At 45.9% G+C, this 24895-nt stretch overlaps 1 long non-coding RNA gene across 1 annotated transcript; it reads left to right on the forward strand.

The window, feature by feature from the left end:
* The first annotated feature begins 1862 nt into the window (after nt 1-1862).
* Nucleotides 1863-7349, forward strand: LOC140523431 (uncharacterized). Its single transcript, XR_011973399.1, has 2 exons — nt 1863-1927; nt 6427-7349. It is a non-coding gene; the product is annotated as an uncharacterized lncRNA (long non-coding RNA).
* Nucleotides 7350-24895: the final 17546 nt, after the last annotated feature.

Consider the following 24895-nt stretch of genomic DNA (forward strand, 5'->3'; position numbering starts at 1 on the left):
TGACTCACTCAGGTCTGAGGAGCTGGTTTACCAGGAGCTCATGAGCTGAGAACAGGACTGAGTTATCCGAGACCACAAATCCAGCATTTCCCCCATGGGTCAGGCACTGGCCCTGAAATGCCTTCACAGGCCTGGGCAGCTGTCCTCCAGCAAACAGACACATCACTCTGTGGGATCAGGGAAGCACAAGCCCCATCTTGAACTTGGAGGGGCCTTGTGCACACTATCCAGACGCTAGCTACGCTTGGCAGGGTTCATTCCATTTTCTTCAATTCCAAGGCATTTCTAGAGTATGTGTTTACTCTGTTAGGCATCGTGCCAAGGGATGAGTATACAGAGACAGAAATGTAAGTCTTTCCCCTCAGAAAATGCCTTTAAATGGTACTTAATACACAGTAGGTGCTTTCTAAGTGCTCACAAATTGGACTGAAATGTCATTTCCTTTGGACAGCATGCATTCAACATTAACCTACGGGATTCGAGAGCATTGGATGTTCAGTGTGCCAAGTAAGAAAGCACTTGGAGGTCCAGCAGTTTTGAAAGGCAGCTGGGCTGCCTCCTGCAGACGATGACCATCACTGCTCTCAGCTCCCACCCCGGAATCTTCCAGAATGGATGCTGGGATAGGGTCATGTTTGCAGCGATTCAATCTGCCCCTAGTCCTCTGGAAAGAAAAAAAATTATCATTCTTTTCAAATTTTGAGTTTCCAGTTCTGTCCCTCCCTCCCATCCTTTCACCCATCCACTGAGATGGCAAGCAACAGGCTATCAATTATACATGTGAAATCAGGCAAAACATATTTCCATATTAGCCACACAGCAAAAAAAAGAAAAAAAAGAAAAAAAAAGAAAAATAAAGTGAGAAAATTCTACTTCAATTTGCACTCAGTTTATCAGTTCTCTCTCTCCAAAGGGGGAAAGCAGTTGTTCATCATGAGTCCTTTGGAATTGTCTTGGAACACCGTATTGCTCAGAGTAGCCAAGTCTTTCATAGTTGACCAACATGAAAACGTTGCTGTTATGGCACCCAATGACCTCCCAGTTCTTCTTCCTTCTCTTTGCATCCATTTATACAGATCGTCATATTTTTCTGAAACAATCCCCCTCATTGTTTCCCACAGCACTATTGTATTCCATCATAATCATATACCACAACTTGTTCAGCCATTTCCCAATTGATGGGCAACCCCTCAATGTCCAATTCTTTGCCACCACAAAAAGAGGTGCTATAAATATTTTTGTACATGTGGGCCCTTTTCCATTTCCTTTGGTCTCTTTAGGATACAGACCTAGTAGTGGTATTGCTGGATCAAAGGGTATGCACAGTTTGATAGCTTTATGGGCATAGATCAGTTCATAACTCTACCAACAGTGTATTATTTTTCCCTCATCCCCTCTAGCATCTATCACTTCTGATAAGTGTGAGGAAGTACCTCAGAGTTGTTTTAATTTGCATTTCTCTGATCAAGAATGATTTAAAGCATTTTTTCTCGTGACTACTGATAGCTTTAATTTCTTTTTCTGACTACTATTCATATCCTTTAGCCATTTATCAAGTGGGGAATGGCTCTTATTTTTGTAAATTTAATTCAGTTCTATACTAAATATATATTTGAGAAATGAGACCTTTATCAGAGAAACTTGCTGTAAAACTTTTTATATTACTTCATTGTCTATGGTACCTTTCAGCAAAACATAGTTTCCCTGATTATCTTTTTTAATTAATTTAATTAATTAATTTTGCTTTTGCTTTGTCTGAGATCATGATTGCTACCCCTGCCTTTTTTTAAAGTTCAGCTGAAGTATAATACATTCCACTGCAGCCCTTTACCTTTACTCTGTGTGTGTTTCTCTGTTTCAGATGTGTTCCTTGTAAATGACATATTCTGGTTTTTAATCCACTTTGCTGTCTGCTTTCATTTTATGGGTGAGTTCATCCTATTTGCATTCACAGTTATGATTACCAACTGCTTATTTCCCTCTGTCCTATTACCACCCCCATTTATCCTTTTCTCTCTCTCCTTTCACTCTATCCCTCCCTAAAAGTGTTTTGCTTCTGACCACCACCTCCTCTAATCCACCCTACCTTCTATCAGTTCCCTACTACCCTTCTCTTTATACCCATTCCTTTTTACTTCCCTGTAGGGTAAGCTAGTGTGTATGTTATTCCCTCTTTGAGGGAATTCCGATGAGAATGAGGTTCAAGTATTTCCCACCATCTTCCATCTTTCCCTTCACTGAAAAGTTCTTTCTTGCCTCTTTTATGTGAGACAATTTACCCCATTCTAGCTTTCGCTTCTCTTCCCAGTGCCTCCCTCTCTCACCTTTTAATTTTATTTTTTTGCATATCATCACATTACAGTTAACTTCCATTCATTCACTCCGTCTTTGTCTATGTCCATTTCTTTTAACTTTCCTAATAAGGATCAAGTGGAAGTATCATTTTCTTGTGTAGGAATGTAAACAGTTTAACTTTATTGAATCCTTTACGATTTCTCTTTCCTGTTTATTTTTTTTTTGGTGATTATCATGAGTTTTGTATTTGAAAGACAAATTTTCTATTCACCTCTGTTCTTTTCATCAGGAGTCCTCAAAAGTCCTCTATTTCATTAAATGCCTATTTCCCCCTTGAAGGATTATACTTAGGTAGGTGATTCTTAGTTGGAATCCAAGCTCACTTGCCTTCTGGAATATCATATTCCAAGCCCTCCAGGATCCTTCAGTGTAAAAGCTGCTAAATCTTGTTTTATCCTGATTGTAGCTCCACAGTACTTGAATTTTCTTTTGGCTGCTCATAATATTTTCTCCTTAACCTGCAAGCTCTGGCATTGGTTATAACATTCCTGGCTGCCCACCCTACCAGTCAGATGATCCAATAAAGCTCCTATCGAGACGGAAGCTTCCCTTTGGCATGCTAGAGACAAGAATTCTGTTAGGTGGGTTCAGAACTGGCTGAAAGGCTGTCATTAATGGATTAAAAGTATCTTGGAAGGAAGTCTCCAGTGGAGTGTCCCAGAGATTTGTGCTTGGCCTTTTGATGTTTTACATTTTCATTAGTGACTTGGAAGAAGGCCTTGGCTTTATTTATTTGATGAGCATGGCTCATCAAATAATAAAGATTAAATGTTGGCAGGGAGCTAACAAATTGTATGATAGAGTTAGCATCCCCAAAGCTCTTGGCAGGCTAGACACTGGCTGAATCTAAGAAGATGCAGTTTAATTGGGAGAAATGAAACATCTGATGCTTGTGTAACTGTGATTACCCTGACACCCCCCAAGCCTGATAGCCAAGTAGGACACATTTAACCCCTCCCCCGGTATTCCCTGGTTCCCTTAGGAGGTTCAGGGAGATCTGAGTTTTCTGCTGTCAGCTCCTGCCCCCACCATAGTGTCTCCCAATATTAGGGGTTCCCTATTCCCCAGTAAACAGTCAGTTGTACCAGAGGAATATTTACTTCAAAGGCATGGTAAGAATAAACATATAGACAACTCCTTTTCATCACATGGGGAGAAAATCCTTCCCTTCTCCACCCCTGCACCACCTTGGTCTCTGCGAAAGGAAGTGCATTAGGCTCAAAGCATAACTCAGGTCCTATATAGCATGTTGTCACCTGGTTCCAAGTCCAAAGACCATCATCTTCCTCCTGTTCTGCATGGGGGTCCAGGCACCCTGACTTTTCAGGGCTTTCCTGATGGGTTGACAGCAACATCTGGCCTGGAGTCCTTGCTTCCAAGGCCACCATTTCTCTGGTCCTGGTCCAGTGGACGCTTCACTGTCTGTGCCTAGAACTGAAAAAGGCTGGCAAAGTTGACCAGAACAAACCCCCAGGACCATTTTGGGGTCTATAGGGTCTCAAAGGGGTGAAGGGAAGACAGTTTTTGTGTATTGACCAGGCAAACAAAACTTGTATCCTCTCTGGATCTGGTTCAAAAGAGAGTATGTCCCAGTATGACATTTTAGAGATGCTGCCTGTTTGCAACATGCTCAGGAGAACAGGCTGCTCCCATCTGTGGCAGAGGAGCACAACGTCTTTGCCTAGAAGCGAGTCTTTGGAGTCTCCCATGTGGGTGACTCCATGTTAGGGGAATCCTCTTAAATCCATTACCTGTGAATGTAAAGAACCTGCTCCCCAAACACAGGGGAGGATGTAGGACATGGGCTGAGATAAGAGAGACTGAACTTCCAGGAAGAGGGGAGTGACTGTCCCTTCACCCCCTTTGCTGGCCAGGGGACTGGTTACTCCTTGTCCCCAGGGTGTGTGAAGGGTACTGGTCAACTAAAGAGTATCCCAAGGTGAAGGTGCTGGACATTAGGTCAGAAAAGACTGAGGTGCAGAAACTCTATTAGGAGACTTTGGGTGAGGAAGGGAAGGACAGGGCCTGAGAGCTCTCCCTCAATGGTCATTGGGTTAAAGAGGGATTAGCTTTATTCTGCTTAGCTCAAGAGGTCAGAGCTTAGAAGCACAGGGCAAAGGTGTGGAGGGGCAGGTTTATTCTGGATGGACCACTCCTTGATGCCTCCTGAGGTCCTCGGACCAGGCTGCATGTTCCCTGCTGGAATTTTTAGCAACCACAGGCTGGACCTAAGGTCTCGCTCTCTGCCTTTCCTACCAATTTGTAATTTGTGATTCCATGACACAGCTGGGGCATTAATTAAGAACTATTTTCTTCAGTAGGCTTTTGAACTTCCTTTTCCATTTGGCTAATTCTGCTTTTGAAAGCATTCTTTTCCTCATTGGCTTTTTGAACCTCTTTTGCCAATTGAGTTAGCCTGTTTTTCAGGGTGTTATTTTCTTCAGCGTTTTTTTTTGGGGGGGTCTCCTTTAGCATGGTGTTTACTTGTTTTTCATGCTTTGCTTGCATTTCTCTCATTGCTCTTCCCAGTTTTTCCTCCACCTCTCTAACTTGATTTTGAAAATCCTTTTTGAGCTCTTCCATGGCCTGAGCCCATTGAGTGGGCTGGGATACAGAAGCCTTGACTTCTGTGTCTTTCCTTGATGGTAAGCATTGTTCTTCCTCATCAGAAAGGAAGGGAGGAAATACCTGTTCACCAAGAAAGTAACCTTCTATAGTCTTATTTTTTTTCCCTTTTCTGGGCATTTTCCCAGCCAGTGACTTGACTTCTGAATATTCTCTTCACACCCACTTCGCCTCCATATCTGCCCAGCCAGCGCTTGGGGTCTGAGATTCAAATGCTGCTTCCCAGCCTCAGGGCTTTGGGTGGGGGCGGGGCTGCTATTCAGTGTGAGATCAAGTTCAGGTGCTCAGGTGGGGGCAGGGCTGCCTCATGAGCTCAGTTCCCTCAGGGGGTTTATGCAGAGACCTTCAACAATGGATCCAGGCTCCTGCCTGCTTGGGGAGCCCTGGTCTGCTCCCGCCTCTGCTGCTGCCTCCCGAGGGGGCCCAAGCCACGGGGACACCCCACTCCCCTCTCGACCTGCCAAAGAGACCCTCTCACTGACCCTTGTCACCTGTGGGTGGAGGGACCCGTGTGGCCACTGGAAATTCCGTCCCTGAAGCCCTCTTGGATCCGCTCCTCTCGGTGCTGCGGGGCCAAGGCAGGGCTGGGCTCGGCTCCGGGTCTGCAGCGCGACGGACCGTTTATGAGAGGTTTTCAGGCTCTCTGGAACAGAAGTCTAGTCAGCTCCGTTGTTCTGTGGCTTCTGCTGCTCCAGAATTTGTTGGGAGTTCTTTTTTACAGATATTTTATGGGCTGTGGGTTCAGAGCTAGCGTATGTGTGTCTTTCTACTCCGCGCCCCCCTGGGGCATTAATTAAGGTGCTTATCATCCATCGTGTGGGTTTAAAGAATTCATGGAGGAGTAAATACACGATGATGGTGGGAGAAGAGGGCAGCCATATCCACAGGGGCTCTGGGAAAGTTTCATGGGGGAAATGATGCCTGATCCTTGACAGCAGAGAAGTGTCTGAAAGGTGGAGATGAGGAAATTGTTTCAGGAAAAGGGGATAGCCTCTGCCCACCAATCCTAGCGGGTTTTGTGCCACCAACCTTTTCCAACAACAACATGTGTTCTGAATCCTCAAGGTACTTGATGATACTACTCAGAACATCCTTTTGGATCCAGTCATTAAATCTTTACATTAACCACAGTGGTCATTTTTGTGATCCAAAGCTCCAAGTGAAAACAGATGCTACCTAATTATAAAATTGAATTTTTCTATGTATAATTATGAAAATGCTAAACATAAGATTATAAAATAATGATGAATATTCTATGTGGGAAATCAGGAAGAACTTTAAGAAGTAATTGAGGTCAAGAACTAAAATTTACCATTATCTACAAGACTTTCATAGGTTTATTTTTATACACTTTCTTGGAGATCAATGACATTTCAGCTGAAATAAGTGTGCTTATCATCCTATAATAATTATATGTCAACTTAATTTTGATTTTGGACTTTTTAGTGATCCAACTTGGGTGACTTTTAGAAAAGAAGATCTTGCAGAGGCTATGTTAAGACTCCTTTTTGGAGGGAAATCTGTAAGGCATGTTTTGCCCTAAAGCTGAGGAATAACCACTGATATAGGCTCACAGATACAGAACTGGAAGATTCCTTGAAAGTCCTCTGGTTCAACGCTCATTTTACAGATGAAGAAACTGAGGCACAAAGATGGAATAAATGGCGTATCCAGACTCTGAGTGCAGGTCCCCACATTCCAAATTCAGCCTTCTTCTTACTCAGTCTCTCTGCCTCTCCTCAAAGAACAGAGCCCAAGCAAGCCAGAAGGAGAATCTCCAGAATTCTAACCAAATGGCTTGTCCATCGTACCTCTCATCCCCCATGTTCCTCATCTGTTGTTATCTCGTTTGTTCTCCAAAACAACCCTGGGAAGTACTGTTTTATTTCACAGATGAAGAAACCAAGGCTCAAAGCAGCTGGCCAACCTTGCCAAGGTGACTCAGCCAGTGTTAGAAGCAGGATATGAACCTGGATCTCCTGTTTCCAAGTCCAATGTCCTGGTTACTCCATCCTGACACCTGGTTTTGTAACCAAGAAACACCAAATGGATGGTGCAGGAGACACACTTGTTTACCCTATACCTCTCAGTCAGTGGTGTGACTTCAAAGACTTGTACTGCCATAGCAAGTGATCTGGGATGGGTATCTCACTAAATACACAAAGTAATTGATTAGAGTACTGCCATTCTTAGTACATCCATTTGAAACATCCATGCTCACTGAATTGGGGCTCCAGTAATTTGGTTCTTTTTTTTTCAGTCATTACAGTTTTGTGGATTCCCCTGTAGGAATCCCTTGTTTTTCTTGTTAGGTCAGTTCCTGACTATTTGATGTCTTTTGTGTTAATAAATTGGATTTCTTTTTGAGAGCTTTTCTTCTATCATTTGTAGCCTGTGTAAGCTCTGAGGCTCTGACTCATGAACTGCATCCACCAAACTTAGCCACAACTTCTTCTCAAGGTTCTAGGGGTTCCCCTGAGTGGTCAAGGGATTCTCTACTGCTATTGGCTCGAGCCTCTGAAGGTGTAGTTCCTCAGAGATTATCAATACAGAATCATTGGATCAGCCAGCTTTAGGTAGCTCCTAGGGGGCATTTACAAAGATAAATTCTGAAGAGTTAATACACAGCAACCCAAAGGGGTATGGCACCCTTTCCCACAAGGACATGTAGAATCCAGGGAAAATGAAGTCCAAGTTTAAGGAAAACATGTTGCAAAGAGAGAACTCTTGCCTCTGGTTGCTGAAAGCTCTCTTTTCCAGTTTGGGGCAGGTTAAAAATGTTCCCTTTAATATTGCGTAACATCCTTGCTTGGCTCCTGAGAGACTCTTAAGTCCAGTCTGTCCTTGGCTCCAGATAGTACAGATACTGCATCAGCTGATCCAATCTGCTTAGGGACCAATGGGAAGGTGGGAAATCCAGCATCTCTGGACCCTTTGAAACTGGTTGTTCTCCTTTACTGAGAGGGAGAGGGCAGGGAGGAGCTCTTGGCAAGGCAGAACGCGCTCAGGAGGATGTTGGAAAGCTACAAGCTCGAGTTTCTGGAAATAAAAACTCCCTTTTCTAGAACTTTCTAGAAACTTTGTATAAGGCAAAGAGGAGGTCACAAACACCCCCAGACTTGGGGAACAGATCTCTTGTCAGGCATCGCTTCACTTTATCCAATGGTTTTAACATTTAGTCTAATGTCTTTTGATCGACTATCTGAGACATGCTTTCACCTAGTTAAGGAATCAGGCTATAATATGATGGTTTCAGCTCCCTCTTACACATTCAGCCAACATTTATTAAGTATTATGGTGTGCCAGAAGCATCACTAGATGCCATAGGTCCAAAGACAAAAAGAAAACATTCTCTGTTTTCAGGGAGCTTACATTCTCCTATAAAGGAGGAAGAGGAAGCTTTTTTTCTGGTTTTGAAGCCCAGAAAATCCCAAATGGGGACAAGAGAGTCAGATCTGACTGAAACAACTGAAGAAATGGTAATTGACCAATGGAATAGTTGCAGCTCTGCAAACCTGGTAAAGTCCTGCTTGGTCAGGATAGAAATTGTTTAAATTAAGACCATATTCTATTACAAATATTTTATTTGTCATTTTTACACTTTTTTTCATTATCAAGGCAGTGTGGCGTAATAGACTGAACAGCCTCCGATGCTTATTAGCTATGTGATCTCTGTGCTTCCAGCAATTCCTTAGTGCTTATCCACTTTCTACATGCTGTCTGTCCTCTATTCATTAGTGAAATTAGCCTGTAGTTTTTCTTTTTTAATGTTATCTTTGCCAGGTTTTAAGATTAATACTACTCATGCATCTTAAGCAGTACTGGGCAATGGACCTTCTCTCTCTGTGTTGATCAATATTCTATGTAACAATGAGAAGATTTATTTATTTTTGGAAAATTTGAGAGAATTTCTCTGAAATCATATGAGCCAGGTTTGGGGTTTGTTTGTTTCTTTATTTTTGGCCAAGTAATTCTCTCATGCCATGACTTATTTCTTCCTTTAAGATTGGCCTATTCAGTTATTAATTTTCTCTTACATGGGTTCAGTTAATTTGTATGTTTGAAGGTAATCGTCTGTATGCTTTGAAGTCTCACATTAGCTAGGCTGGTGTGTGTTGTATGTGTATGTGTGCATATGCATATATGTCTCTGTGTGTGCATGCCTGTGCACATGTATAGGCATGTGTATGCATGTCTGTGTATTTTCATGTGTGTTTCTCTGTGTATGTGTCCACATGTATGTGTGTTGGTGTGTTTGCATGTGTGTACATGTGTGTGTGTGCAGAGGTTTCTAACATGATATTTCTGACTTCTTGTGCACTGGTTTTGATCTCTTCTCTCCCACTGGTAATTTTGCTGATTAGAATTTTCTCCTTTCTTTCGTGTATTAAATTCAACCAACTGTAGTAGCAGGGACCCTGACTCATCCAGGATGGCCTACAAGCACAGGTTCTTAGATCTGATTTTCTAAAAGGAAAGCAACTTTTGAGGGGTCAACAATCTACTTTAATCAGATATACCAAGAGAGAAAATACAAGCAGAAAAATAAAGACCAACAGACAGGGCTTCCAACTGTCTGACCATTACATACATACGTAATTACCAGAGAGACACACCAACATCCAGGTTTTCAAAGGGGGTTGGGGGCTCCTTAATGACTACCCAGAGTCTCATCTGATGCACAAGCCTTCTTACAAAGAGGAAGCCCCCAAACCAAACCTCACCTCAGAGCATATATACACTTTTCAGAGGAGCTGGAGGGCATCATGACCAATCATCACCCAGTGCCTCATTAGAAAGTAACAAAAAGTGTGCGCCTTCCTCCAAAACAAGATGCCCCAATCAAGCAACTCTCGTTAACCTCACACCAGCCAACTCCTAGTCTTATTGATTGGATTTTGACTCAGTTATTATATCATTTAACTTAGTGAGTTCCAGTTAGATGGCAGATTAAACACAAATATAGGAAAAGTATAAAAGGATGAAAGAAAAAGGAATTGTATATTTGGCTTAATTGTGGAGGGGAGATGACTTATCCCCCTCTTCCCAATTGGACAAATAAGAGGAATGAATAAGGACAAGGTAGATGTGCCTAGCTGCACAAAAATACTGATATTTATCTACCACAAAATATGTAAAATTCAAAGAAAAAGAAGAGATTAGGAAAAGTCTTCCTGTCTGATCTAGTCTAGAGGCCAGAGAGCTGGCATTAGAGTCAAGAGGACCAGAGCTCAGGTCTTGCGTTTGTCACATCTGGGGCCCCTGAAGTCACCCCCTGCCCCAGCTGCAGAGAAGGCTCTGGCCTGAATGAGAAGGGGTTTCCTTACTCAGGAGTCTCTACACCAATACAATCACAGAGCCAGGCCCTGCCCCTAGCCTTACACCAAATGAAAACATCAGCACTGAAAGGTATTGTGTAATCAGCAACTGTGTTTAAAAAAAATCTCAAATTTCTAAAGTGTTTAGGGTTCATAAAGCGTTTTACAAATATCTTTGTTGATCCTCACAACAGGCCTGGGGGTGGGAGGTGCTATTATTATCCCTATTTTACAGATGAAAAAACTGAGGCAGTTAGAGGTTAAGTGACTTACTCAGGGTCACACAGCTAGGAAGTATCTCTGGATCCAGGTCTTCCTGACTCCAAGGCAATGCTCTATATACTGAGCCACCTAGCTCTAAACAACTAAAGTTGTTGTTGCTCAGTCTTTGTGATTCCGTTTGGAGTTTTCCTGACCAAGATACAGGAGTGGTTTGCCATTTCCTTCTCCAACTCATCTTACAGATGAGGAAACTAAGGCAAACAGGGTGAAGGGACTCACCCAGGGTCACACAACTACCGAAGTCCGAGGCTGGATTTGAACTTAGCTGACTCCAAGATTGGTGTTCTATCCACTGCACCACCAGATGCCCAACTAAAAATGAGAGAATTACTAATTAAATCAACTCTGAGGTTCCACCTTACACTCATCAGACTGGCAAAAATGACAGAACAGGAAAGTAACAAATGCTGGTGGGACTGTGGGAAAACAGACACACTTCTGTGCTGTTGCCGAAGCTGTGAATCAATTCAGTCATTTTAGGAAAACGATTTAACTTTGCTTACCCTTTGACCCAGTTGGATCACTACTAGGCCTACAGGGAGAAAGGGGGAAGGGGAAGGGGAAGATCCTGACTAGGTCTAAACCAGGGGTGGGGAACCTGCAGTCTTGAGGCTACACATGGCCCTCTAGGTTCTTGGTTGTGGCCTTTCGACTGAGTCCAAGTTTTACAAAACAAATCCTTTTATTCAGGGGTTTTGTTCTGTGAAGTTTGGATTCAGCTGAAGGACCATGCTTGAGGACCTAGAGGGCCATGTGTGACTTGGAGGTCGCAAATTCTTCACCCCTGGCCTAAACCCTATAAAGACTGTAGAAAGAGGAAAAGGCACATGCAGGAAGATTTATTTCAACTCCTTTCAATGTAGCTAAGACTTGGGAACTAAGGAGCCGCCCTACCGAGTGTGAATCGACAAAATACGGCTCATGGATGCAACAGAATATGACGATGCCACAAGGAAGGACACAACAGGCCAAATGGGGAAAGTCTGTGCATTTGCTGGAGAGGGACGTTAGCAGGAGGAGAGCAGCTTATACAAGGGCAGAGAAAAACAGTTTGAAAAATAACTTTCTGGGGAAAAATCACCTTGACACATTTGAGAATTCTGATCAAGGCAACGATGAGGCCCAATGTCGGGAGGTGAGGTGTGCCCCTTCCCTCCTGCCACAGAGGTGGTGCAGAAAGAAGGCCTACCTTTACAAGGCATGGCCAATGTGTGTGTGCAGTGAGAGGTTCAGCTCATAAGTGCTTGTGAAAAGAAACACATCTCTGTAAGAACCCAGACACCTAGCCAACTCTTAAACATTTACAAAGTAACTCTTGGTCAAATCTTGGTTAAAGGATGTGAGCAGATAATTTTCTGAAGAGGAAACATTGTTAATACTTACTTGAAAAGGACTCAATCTCACTAATCATCAAACAGGGTGAAATCAAAATAGTATTAAGCTTCCACTTTACACAGGAGAAGGATGGGGCAAACCTCTCCAGCGTCTTTGCCAAGAAAACCCCAAATAAGGTCACCAGAAGTCCTATTCGGCCTCAGGTAGTTACTGACTGGATGACCCTGGGCAAATCACTTAATTCTGTTAAGCTGGAGAAAGAAATGGCAAACGCGCCCCCCCCCCCCAGTATAAGCCCAAAGGAGCCACGAAGGGTCGAATACGACTGAACCACAGCGACAACAACCACTTTACACTCACTCCAGTGGCAAAAAATATTGAAAAGTGGCCAAAGAGAGACTCACTTGTGATGGGGGAAGTTGCCACCTTGGGGTATCCTTTGCAGATCTATCTGGAGATCTACAGTAAACGTTACAGGGGGGTGCATTCTTGAAAACTCCTGTGTAGAGATGGTCTCTTGAGGGCTTTCGTTTTGTGATTCATCGCTAGTTCTTTCTATCTTAAGAGGGGAATACAGTTCTTTCCTACTTAGGCCTCCTTTTCTTGGCTCCCTCATAGGAGTAGCCAAAATTCCCCTAAATTGAGAAATCCTCATTTTGGTCAGCAGGTGGAGCCCTGAGACCGCAGATGACTTTTCAGACCTTGGCTCCCTTCCTGGAAAACAAGGGAAAATGTAGGCAGGGCAGCTAGGAATGCTGAGGATTACCAAGGCCAGGTCTCCAAAGGCGAGGTGGGGACCCATCCTCCTTAGGTTGCTCATCCTCCTCTGTTCTTAAATGTTCCAGAGCAGAAGAGATCTGAGACCAAAGATCCCTTTCCCTACCCCCATGCCCCCATAACAGAGTTCTTCTTTGGCAAACTCACTGGAGCCAGGGCCCCCCCTTCCACCTCAGGAGGGGGCATCTCTAATCCTGGCAGGCCTGACCTGACAATGCCATGGAAATGAGGAGGGGAGTTTATTGATCTTACCAATGGCATGGCCTTGGAGGGGAAGAGATCACAGAGACCCTTAATTTCATAGCCTTCATTTTACAGAGAAGGGAACTAAGGCTGCTGTGAGGGGAGAGGGTTACACAGGGAGGCCACCAGTGACAGCACTGAGTTTTGAAGCCCAGTCTTTGTACCAGGAGGATGATGGAGAGCACAGTGTCCCACTGACAGAAAGAAAGGATCCCCATGAGGAGGGGACAAACCCTCACCCTCTGCTTCTTTAGGAAAGATTCCTGTCTACTGGAGCTGAACTTTGATGCTTTCCAAATAACTGACCACGATATGGTGGAAGATGGACAGCAGGAGTCCTTGGTCTTTCTTTACCACTCAGTCTGTGTGACTTGGGCCAAGCTGCTTACACTCCATGGTCTTCCTCTCTTTCTCTATGTAAGAAAAGGGATCTAGATTCAGTCTCTAATGTCCCTCCCGGTATACTACAGTAGAAAGAATGTGAGTCTGGAAACAGAGAGCTTGAGTTTGAACCCTCAATCTGTCACTTGCTATCAATGGGACATATAGCCAATCACTTCTCCTCCCTGAGCCTTGGTTTCCTCATCTGTAAAATTGGGCAGTTGAGCTGGATGGCTGAGGTCAATTCCAGCTCTCAGCCTGTGGGCTGAGACCTAACTCCAAATTCTATCCCAAAGAGAGCAAGGACAAAGGGATACCAGTGTTTTCACTGGTGCTAAAGTGCCCCAAAAGAGAGGGCAAGTGGTCCATGACTCTGGAGCTCAGTGACCACTTGTCTCAATGATTTAAGCAGATGGGAGCCAAAGTGACCCATTTAGTGGGAAGGAAATTTGGGCAGGAACAATGTCATTACTGAAAAAACCAACCACTTCCCAAGACTGATCTTGTTTCAATGGAAAGACTATGGTTGGCACTCCTGGGATCCGTGGGCAGTGGGAGCCGGCCAGATGGACTTCTGGGTTTGAACGCTGGCTTTCTGGGGTTACAGCAGTCAGGCGCAGGGGTAGGTGCAGTGTCCTAGATGGCCACCAGGTGGAGCGCCATTTGACCTCTAGAAGCTTGTCAGTGGCTTTGTGCTTTCTAGACCTGCGGCAGTGTCTTAACTGACCACCAGATGGCGCCGATCTGGCAGGCACCCAGACTGCTGCTGCATGGCGAGGGAGCTGGCTGGGTTGATGGGGCTAGCAGTTTGGTTCAGTGTTCCCCCACCTCACCAGAAATTAATCCGGGGGATGAAATGGAATATTATTCCAAATGCTAAAACACAAAGTTTACAGTCTACACACTTTGTGAGGGCCTCCTCTCAGTGCATGATGTTCAGGGATTCAATACATTAAAAAGAGAGGAGCTGAACCTGTGAGCTAACTGGAGTAGGGAACTCCCATGTGGGAAAACTCCCTCCACAAATGCAGGTGGGACACCTTGTCTGGAAGTTCTAGGCTCAGAAATATGTCTGGAGTGCTGAGAGGATCCATGACTTGCCCAGAGTCACACAGTCAGAACAGATGGTCCAGAGACAGGACCTGAACCCAGGTTTTCTTGGCTGAAGGGAATGTTTGTTCCTTATCTCAAGATCTAGAAATACGGCCAGCAGCAAGCAGGAGAATGGAAATGGGTTCCCCCTTCCGGTCCCTCGGTGGAAAGGGATTCTCAGTAGCTGGCAGTCCCAGCAGTTTGGGGTCCCCTTCCCTGACTTCTGCTCCCAGATCAGGATCTGAATTTCTCCCTGAGCCCCAGTCTCCACTGCTAGCTCCCTGGCTCCTCTGGTCACTGGCTACAGCAGCAAGGGCAGCGGTGGCTGCTGGGGCTCTGAAAGCTCCCGCTTTCCTCTGGAAGACCAGCAGGGCAGCCTGGATGTCTGCAGCCTCTTCCTGCCAGCCAGAAAGCCTTGACTCCAAGGCCAGGGGAAGGAAGAGAGGAAACCAGCCCTGGTGCTGCAGCACAGACCATGCTTGCTCTCCTGGAGCGGGGGTTCCTTCCTCCTTGCCAACACATGCTCAGTTCACTGCGACCCCCAGAAGTGGAGGACAAACCTTCATCAGTAACTGCTCGGTCCTTGGAGATCATCACTTGGGGCCATGGGTGTCTTTCGAAGAGATAAGAGGACAAAGCAGACATTTGTTACATAGTGAAAGTGGTGGAGAGGTAAAGTTCCACTCAGCAGGCATTTATTAAATGCCAGCTATGTGCCAGGCACTGACCTGGGGTCTGGGGGCACAAAGACAAGCGTGAAAAGGGTCCTGTCCTTAAGGAGATTGCGTGCTTCCCACAGGATGCAACATGTGCCCAGAGTCCAAGGAAAACTGAGGCAGCAGAGAGCACTCAGTGGGGATGGGGCAGGAAGGGCTGGGGGGGGGGAGCTGAGCCTTGAGCCTTTGAGAAACCTCAGGTTCCAGAGGCCAAAGGCGAAGAGTGAGTGCATTTCAGACCTCAGACGCAAGAGCCTGGAAGTAGGAAAGATGTTCTGGGGCTGGAGCAACTGCTAGGTTCTGGAGACAGATGAGAGAGAGAGAGAGAGAGAGAGAGAGAGAGAGAGAGAGAGAAAGAGAGAGAGAGAGAGAGAGAGAGACAGACAGACAGACAGACAGACAGACAGACAGAGACAGACAGAGACAGACAGAGAGGAGAAAGATGAGGAATGGAGATGTGTGTGTTCGTCCTTCGTTGCTGAAGAAGACCATGCCATCAGAGAAATGATGACATGACTTGCACTTGACTTTGTTTTGAGTGAGGGAGGGCTGTGCTGGTCACTAGCTTCACTCCTCCAGAGCCATCTGAATCCAGTGACCAGATATTGATCAGAATGACTGGAGATGACCTAGGATGAGACAATTGGGGTTAAGTGACTTGCCCAAGGTCACACAACTAGTGAGTGTCAAGTGTCTGAGGTGAGATTTGAACTCAGTTCCTCCTGACTCCTGCATTGACTCCTGCACTGACTCCTGCACTGCCCTATACACTGCACCACCTAGCTGCCCCGGGGAGATGGAGATAGAGGATAATGAATGGATGGAGAGATGAAGAGAAGACAAAGGTAGAGGATGGATAGACAGATGATAAAGATGGAGGACAGATAAAGGATGGATGGAGGAATGGATGGATAGAGGAATGGATGGATAGACAGAGGACAAAGAGAGCACTTGAATGCACATCAGCTTCCAGTCAATGCGCAAAGCCCAGTGCTACAATAAAAACCAGCAGAACTGAGCTTGCCTTCCAAGGAGCCTCCCATTCTAATAGGGAGAAGACTACACAAAATGCAGACCTGGCAAATGGAATGGGAGAAGGGGGGGACACTTGAGGATATGGGGACTAGGTGGAGCACTGAGACCCTCCCCCCAAGTCCAAGATAAGGTGAAAACTCCCTGGTAGTTGGGGTGGACTTCATGGTGCTGGTGGGAAAGGGATAGGGATGGTGGGCTATGAGCAGAGCTCTGCACATTCTAGGGAGAGTTGTGAGAGAGTGGTGAAGGTGGGACTCCAGAAAGAGGGGCGTTTGTTTATGTTTGATCCTAGAAGTACTAGGAAATCACACAGGCTCATAGATGTTGCCTGGGGGAGAGCCCATGATCTGTATTGGAGACAGGGTAGGGAAGCATGGCTTTTAGTTAGGAGTAAGAAAGCTTGAGTTCTGGTACTGGGTCCATCACTCACCAGGAGTAGGAAAAGAAAAGAGAGTCCTAGGCATCTAGGGGACACCGCAGTGCACCAAGTCAGGGAGACCTGAGTTCAGCTGTGGTCTCATACACTAACTAGCTATATGCAACCCTGGGCAAATCACAACCTCAGTTTCCTCATCTGTAAAGTAGGAATAATGGTAGCACCTACAGCCCAGGTGTATTGTGAGAACCGAAGGAGAGGGTATTTGTAAAGCTGTTTGGCATAATAGATGCTGGCTATGATTCTTATTAGACCCAGAGGGATGTATGCCTCTAGAGAGGGACAGAGTCAAGGAGATCACACTTAGCCCCCCAGTTCTGATATGGCCTGTGGGGCTATCAATGCTTAGAGAGCTCTCATTCCCCCTCCCCACCCCCCAATCCTGCTGCAGACGACCTCAGTTCAGGACCAGGAGCTGCCTGCCCCAAATGGAGAAAAAAGCCCAGGTGGCACCTAAGCAAGGTTAGAAAGTTCTTCAACTAAGGAAAGCAGAAATCCTGAAGAGGGAGCAGCTGGTGGAGGTTGGAGGTGGCTCAGAGGGCTGTTCCTATTGTATAGATTAGGAAACTGAGGCTCTGAGAGGTAGTGACAGCTCATATCTATACAGGCTTTATATTCTGTTTTTTAAAATTCACTTTTATTTTATCTTCAGCTCTAAAATCTCTATCTCCTCCCACCCCCACTCAAGAAAAAAAAAACCTGTTACAAACATATACAAACAAGCAAAAACAACTTCCACATTGACCATGGCCAAAGCTATGGCTCTAGCTCTACCCTTAAATCTCTCTATACTTACACCTACATCTACATCTATCTCTATCTGCCTATACTGGTCTCTTCTTTCTCTGTCTCTCTATCTCTGTCTCTGTCACTCTCTTTCTCCTTTCTCTTCTCTGACTTTCCTTTTTTTTCTCTCTCTCTCTCTCTCCTTCTCTCTCTCTTTCTCCTCTCTTTCTTCTTTCTCTCTCTTTCTCCCCCTCTCCTCTCTCCTCTGTCTTTTTCCTCTCTCTCTTCTCTTTCTCTCTCTCCCCTCCTTCTCTCTCTCTCCTCTCTTCCTCCTTCCCTCTCTCTTCTCTGTCTTTTTCCTCTTGCCTCTTTCTCTCCTTCTCTTTCTTCTCTTTCTTCTTTCTCTTCTTTCCTCTTCCTTCCTCTTTCTCTCTCTTCTTTTTCCTCTTGCCTCTCTCTCTCTCTTTCTGTCTCTCCTCTCTTTCTCCTCTCTCCTCTGTCTCTGTCTCCTCTTTCTCTTCTCTCTCTCTTTCTCTGTCTGTCTGTCTCTCTTTTCTCTCTCTCTCCTCTCTCTTGGACATGACTGACATGACTGGACAACAAAGGAATGTAGCAGGTGTTTTGGAAGGGGGCCTTTTCCCAGGGTGGACAGCATGTTAGCAGTTGAGCTGATCTCTGTAAATGGAAGGGGAGAAGATAGAAGAATCTCTCTGTCTCTCTGTCTCTTCGCCCGCCCCTCTCTCTCCCATAAGCTCTGTCTCGGAAGGTAGACAGAATTCTTCACCCCTCATCCTCTGGAATTGTGGTTGGTCTATCTGCTGGTCAGGGAGCCTAAGTCTTTCCTGGTTGTCGTTACAATGTTGCTGTTACAGTATAAGTGGCTTTCCTGGATCTCCTTGCCTCCTTCTGCATCAGTCCATAAAGGTATTCCTAGGTTTTTCTGAGCCTGTCTCTTCTATTTCATTCTCCTTGTTCAGTCATTGCCTGATGGAATGACAGTCCCTGTTTCCAATTCTTCAAGCCGCTACATCCATCCTTTGTACTTTGGGGCCCTTTACCTCTTTCCTGGTTCTTTATTTTGCAAAATTTCATTGGATCTTATCTCACTGGATCTACCCACAGTCATTCAGCAGGGAATGTCCTGAGAGGAATTTGAACCCATGTCTCCTGTTACCAAGTCCATTCCTCTAGGCCTTACATTATGCGGCCTATGGACTGGGAAGAGCTGCTCATGTGGAAAGGCCTGTTTCAATAGGTAGTGAGTTTCCTGTCACCAACGGACTTCAGTCAGAGCTGAAGGGGATTCCTGGGCCAGTCCAAGCTGGATCAGAGGCTTCTGGACCCTTCCTACTCTCAAATTCTGTAGGGTTTAGTGACAACATGGCTGTGCCTTTCCCAGGGACAGCCAATGGGTAAAGGCTCCCTGGGAGGAATGAGTGGGTGAGCCCAGCTGCCTCTGGGATAGAATGGGATGGGACACCCTTCATGCCTGGCCACTCACCTCTCAGAGATACAGTGGCTGAGAAAGCTGGTGTTCACTGTCACATTTTCTCCCTCAGATAACTGGAAATCAATATGTCTCCTGGTCTGGACATCAGATTTCAGCAAGGGGAGGAGGGAAGAGGGGCAGAGGAAATGATTCCATGAAAAGAGAAAATGGGAGTGTAGGAATGTAACAGGCAGTTAAGTGGCACACGGACAGAGTGTGGACCTGGAGTCTGGAAGGCTCGTCTTCCTGAGTTCAAATCTGGCCTCAGACGATTTACTAGCTGTGTGCCCCTGGGCAAGTCACTTAGCCCTGTTTGTCTTAGTTTCCTCATCTATAAAAGAGCTGGAGAAGCAAAAGGCAAACCACTCCAATGTCTTTGCCAAGAGAAGCCCAATGGGCTCACAAAGAGTTGGACGTGACTGACATGACTGGACAACAAAGGAATGTAGCAGGTGCTTTGGAAGGGGGCCTTTTCCCAGGGTGGACAGCATGTTAGCAGTTGAGCTGATCTCTGTAAATGGAAGGGGAGAATATAGAAGAATCTCTCTATAGGGGCAGCGTCTGAGTCACTGTAGGCCTCACCTCAAGTTCAAAAGGACCCTGGACTGTCTCTAAAAAAACCCAGGCTTTCCAGAGGGAGAGATCCAAGAGGCTGCCAGACCCAGCTGGATCCAGATGGGCAGAAGTACTGGGGAATGCCCCTGGCATCCATCAGAGTGGCACCAAGGAAGGAGCTTTTAGACTAAAGTGGGTCAAAGGTCAGCAGACCTCCCAGGCTACACTGGTCCAGAGATGATGAATTAGGGAGCATGGAAGGAGCTACATCACTCACAGCTGGAGCTCCAAGGAGGGCTTATGTTTGTCCATTTGGGCTTTAGCCCCAAAAGTCCTTGCACTGTTGACCAAGTGCTTGTTTCTCCGGGAGAACATGGGAGCCCATCCTATTACCATGCTGAATTCCTGGAGGCCTTTGGGCACTCTTCAGAGGCCCCTCCCCAAGTATTTATTCCATCTACTTGGCATGCCAGTTTAAAAGACATCCAACAAGGCTGTGGTCCCTGCTCTTGAGGGACTACCAGCCAGGTGGGACCCTGGGTGCAGCTTGTCCCAGTCTAGAGCACAGACAGGAGAGACCCAAACAGGGAGCAAAAGCAAAAAATTCAGGGACAGAAGAAAGCCTTCAGATGGATCAGCAAGTATTTCTTTTTGTAAAAAATATTTTTTTCTGATTGCATGTAAAAACCACTTTTAGCACTTGTTTTGAAAAATTTTAAATTCCAATATCTCTCCTGCCCTCACTTTCCTCCTCCCTGAGATGGCAAGCAATTTGATAAAGTTTATACATGTGCAGTCAAGCAAAACATATTTCCATATTAGTCATGTTGTGAAAGAAAACACAGACCAAACAAAAAAACATGAAAAAATAAAGTGAAAAATAGTCTGTTTTAATCCACACTCAAACTTCATCAATTCTTTCTCTGGAGATGGATGGCATTTTTCATCATGAGTCCTTTGGGACTGTCTATATAAAGTCTGTCACAGTAGATCATTGTTACAATGTGGCTGTTACTGTGTACAGTGTTCTCCTGGTTCTGCTCACTTCACTCAGCGTCAGTTCATGTAAGGATTTCCAGGTTTTTCTGAAGTTCACCTGTTCGTCATTTCTTATAGCACAATAGTATTCCACCACAATCATTTACCACAACTTGTTCAGTCATTCCCCAGTTGAGGGGCATCCTCTCAATTTCCAATTCTTTACTGCCACAAAAAGAACTGCTATAAATATTTGTGTACATATAGGTTCTTTTCCCTTTTTAAAAATCTCTGAAATGCAGATCTAGTAGCGCTTTGCTGAGTCAAAGGCTATGCACAGTTTTGATTGTCTTTTGGATATGGTTCCAAATAGCTCTCCAGAATGGGAGGACCAGTTCACAACTCCACCAACAATGCATTAGTGTTCCAATTCTTCCACATCCCCTCCAACACTTATCATTTTCCTGTTTTGTCATGTTAGCCAATCTGACAGGTATGAAGTGGTACCTTAGAGTTGTTCTAATGTGCATTTCTCTAATCAATAGAGATTTAGAGCATTTTTCATATGACTATAGATATCTTTAATTTCTTCCTCTGAAAACTGCCTCTTCACATTTTTTGACCATTTGTCATTTGGGGAATGAGTCATATTCTTATAAATTTGACTCAGTTCCCGATATATTTGAGAAATGAGGCCTTTATCAGAAACACTTGCTGTGTGTCCCCCCCTCCAGTTTTCTGGTCTTCTTCTAATTTTGTTTGTATAGCCCCCTTTTAATTAATTCAATCAAAATTATGGTTTTACATCCTGTAATGTTTTCTATTGCATTTGGTCTTAAATTTTTCCCATAACAACAGACCTGACAGGTAAACTATCCCACATTCTCTTAATCTGTCCAAGGTATCACCCTTTATGCTTAAACCAAGTCCTCATTTTGACCTCCCTCTTCCCTTCCAGGGTCTATTTCTCTTCTCCCTTCCAAATTTTCAGAAGTGACCTGGGGTTGGGGCCAGAAATGCAGGGTCCTTTCTAGTTATCTCCCCAACTTCCTCAAGTCCAAAAATAGGCTTAGCAACTTTCAGATGGTCAGACTGTCTTCCTGAGCTGGGTCTTGGTGGGGAGACTGAGTCAAGGCTAGGGCCAGAGGCCAGGCTGGGAGGTGTCATCATCTCATACAAATCCATGGACCCTGCTGGCTTCTCCTAGGGTCCTTGTGTTTGGAGATCTGACCATTGCTCCAGGGAGGGTTAGGCGGTGGGACAGCTCAGACTTTGAGACTGAATCACAACCCTGCGGACTCCATTGATGGTTTGTTCAGCCAGGAGTCCAGGCAGTTCAAGATGAAAGAGCTCAGCTTCTGAAATGGAAGCTGAAAGGCAGCTTCCATTTTCTGACAGGGTCTGCTGAGGTTTCCTGGTCTTGACCCCTTTCTGTTTTATCTCTTACTGAGCAGGTGGGAGAACAAAACCAGATCCTGGGAAGTCCAATAAAAGTGGGAAAGTGGCCACCATGTTCACTGGTCTCCACTTGCAGATTGAGTGCTCCATGATGAGAGAAGATGGTGTACCATATCCCTATCTGCATGGACTCCGTGAACATATGTGTGTCTGAGTCATATCTGTGCCATGTGAACAGTGAGACAGAAAAGGGACAGGAGATCCAGCTTTAAGCTAGGGAAGGGGACTGGCCCTGGGATCTCACTGACAGAGGGAACTCCCATGGGAGCAAACTCCCTCTCCCAGTGCAAGTAGATCCGTCCTTGCCAGTCAGGGTCTCCAGGAGTGGCTGAGAGGTCCTGAGACATTAAATTTCTTGCCCAGAGTCACAGTCACCATAATTCTGCTCTTTTTCCACCAGCCTGGATGGTCTCACATCTTTAAAGTCTAGATTTAAAAGCATCTATAGAGGGACCCATCCTTTCCTTGGCTTTCTTAAGTATGCCTGGCACCATAGTGGCCCCATAGAATCCTCCCAGTTCAGGAAGTGCCAGAACTGCTGGTCAGGAGAATTTCAAATGTTGGGGGCTATACAGTGGAAACCCTTTGTGTTAGGGCTGGGCTGATGGGAGGGTGGGGAGGGGATGCTTAGGATGCTCAGCCCACGTTAACCCAGAAGACAATGGCCATTTCTGGGTTTCTCTGGGGGAGGGGGCAGGCCTGCTCTGCAGCCTGGGACTAGAAAAGTGTCCAGAGTACGGCTGCCCAAGGGATGGTGTCCTGGGGGAGGAGGGCAGAGAGGAGCTGGGCTTGACTCCCCTCCTCATTGCTGGCATTCCTGGCATCCTGGAGAGCAGAGAAATCACTTTGGGTTGCAGACATCCCCAGAAAGCTGGGAAGGAAGCTGGTAATTAAAGTGATTACTGACATTTCTCTAGAGAACAAATGTTTACAAAGTGCCTTACCTCTGTTGTCTCACAATCACCCATGGAGGGAGGGGGAGGAAGTGGCAGGTGGGGAGAGCCACAGTTTCTCTTAGTCCCATTTCATAGATGAGGAGATAAAAATTCACAAATCTTAATTGAATTGGCAGGGTCACACAGGCAGGAATGAAGCCCACTTCTGTGTCAGTACCAGTCCATAGGAGGATGTGTGTGTGGGGGTTAAGACCGGTTTGGGGAGGGAAGAGGAGGAGCTGCTGAGGTCCTCAAAGCTTATGGAGCTTAAGGGATCTGGCCAAGGTTGCAGGAGGAGTCAGGGGCAGAGCCAAGGCTCGAACCCAGATCTTCCGTCTGGCATCCCTGCCACAAACCCAGACCTGGTCCCCTCTCCTGTGTGTGGCTAATGAACTGCAGCCGTAGTGTTGGTCACGTGGCTAACTATCCAAGTGTCATTTTTCAGCCCTGGGGGTGCCTTCCTCATTCTGGTGCCTTTGGCGAGTGTGTGCCCGGAGCCCAGCACAGCTGATGTCAGAACCAGAGAGAGTCCACAGGGAACAGTGTCTGGTCGACCACAGCGAGCCCGCAACTAGAAAGCTAGGTTCCTTCATTTCCCCAGCGGACAGGTACGCAGACACACAGAGCAGCAGAGCCACCCCTAGCCACAAGGAGGCAGCAGAAGCAGCTAGTCTTTGAAGTCTTGATTTGAATCCCATAAGGTCAAAACAGGAAGCGCCCGAGAGTGTGTCATCTAACGGTGTCGTTTGGCAGAGGGGGAAACTGAGCCTTCCTGGACTTGTTCCTGTTCCTCCCCGCTGCCTCTGCCTCCACGGTGTCCTGGGGGCTGCTCTGGGAGCTGGTACTGCCAGACAGAGATTTAAGAACTTCCCTCCTGAGCTTCCCTTCCGATTAGTAGGGAAGAAAGCTGAGTGACCAGACACATGACCCAGGGCAAGTGACGGAGGCTTCGTGGCTGGAAGACTGTACAGAAGCCTGAGTAAATGGAAGGAAGGCTGTCAAAGCCAGTGAACTTGTCCAGAAACATGGTCCCCCAGGCTTGGATTAAACCAAGCACACCCTTTCTCAGGAGAGAAGGGCATTAGGGAGGGGAGTCTCTAGGGCATCACATATGTACAAAGGACTTCCCAAATTTTGTGGTGTGTCCTGGGGGTGGGTAGAATGTGAGGGTGAGGAAAGGTCCCTGACCTTGGGACACAGCAGAAACAGGATGGAGACCAGCTCGGGGGCTACATTCTTCTAGATAGCCTTTCCAAACTCCCTGGTCCCCTCCCAGGCCCCTCCTAGCTCCTTCCCAGCCCCAGGCACTCACATCTCTCCCTCTTAAAGTGACTTGGTATACGCTTTGGGAAGAAACATAGTTTAGATCATATTTGAGAGCTGAGTCAGGAAGACCTGAGTTCAGATCCTGCCTCAGAAAGTTACTTACAGTATGACCTTAAGAGGTCACTTCTGAGCCAGTCTCCTGGTGGATCAGCTGGGGGTTCGACTAAAACCACAGATCCAGGTGAGTAGTGCCTTTCCAGGGCTCTCGTGATGCTGGGTATCCTGTGGTACTGTGTAGGTGCTTACTGGGGTTGGACCCACCCCCCAGCCCAACTCCATGGGCAGAGACTTTGGTCTTGTTGTGTCTGTATCCTCAGCATGGAACACAGTGTCCAGCACATAGTAGGCACTTAATAAACAACTGGTTTTATGGAGAACTCTCATGGGGCAGGCGATCACATGGCGGCCAGAAGAAACAATACAAGGACACTCTCAAGAACTTTGGATTTGACTGTGCAACATGGGAGACACTGGCGCAGGATCGCTCAGCATGGCGTGCCCACATCAGAAAAGGTGCTGTGCTCTTTAAGCAAAGCAGAATTGAGACAGCACAAAGTAAATGCAGGATGCTCAGATTTGGAGTAACTACCCCAGATATTCACACGGATTGTCTGTGCCCAACCTGTGTAGAGCATTCGTATTGGTCTGATCAGCCATAGTCGGACACAATGAAACTTCACTTTATCATGGTGATGTCATTTTGGTCCTCTTCAAAGACGAAGGACAACAACCATTAAACAACTGAAGACTTGAAAACCAGCTTCCCTATTTAACTGTGTAATCATAGGAAAATCGCTCAACTTCTCTGGGCCTCAGTTTCCTAAACTGTAAAA

This window comes from Notamacropus eugenii, chromosome 2 (genome assembly GCF_028372415.1).
Source record: "Notamacropus eugenii isolate mMacEug1 chromosome 2, mMacEug1.pri_v2, whole genome shotgun sequence".
NCBI lineage: Eukaryota > Metazoa > Chordata > Mammalia > Diprotodontia > Macropodidae > Notamacropus > Notamacropus eugenii.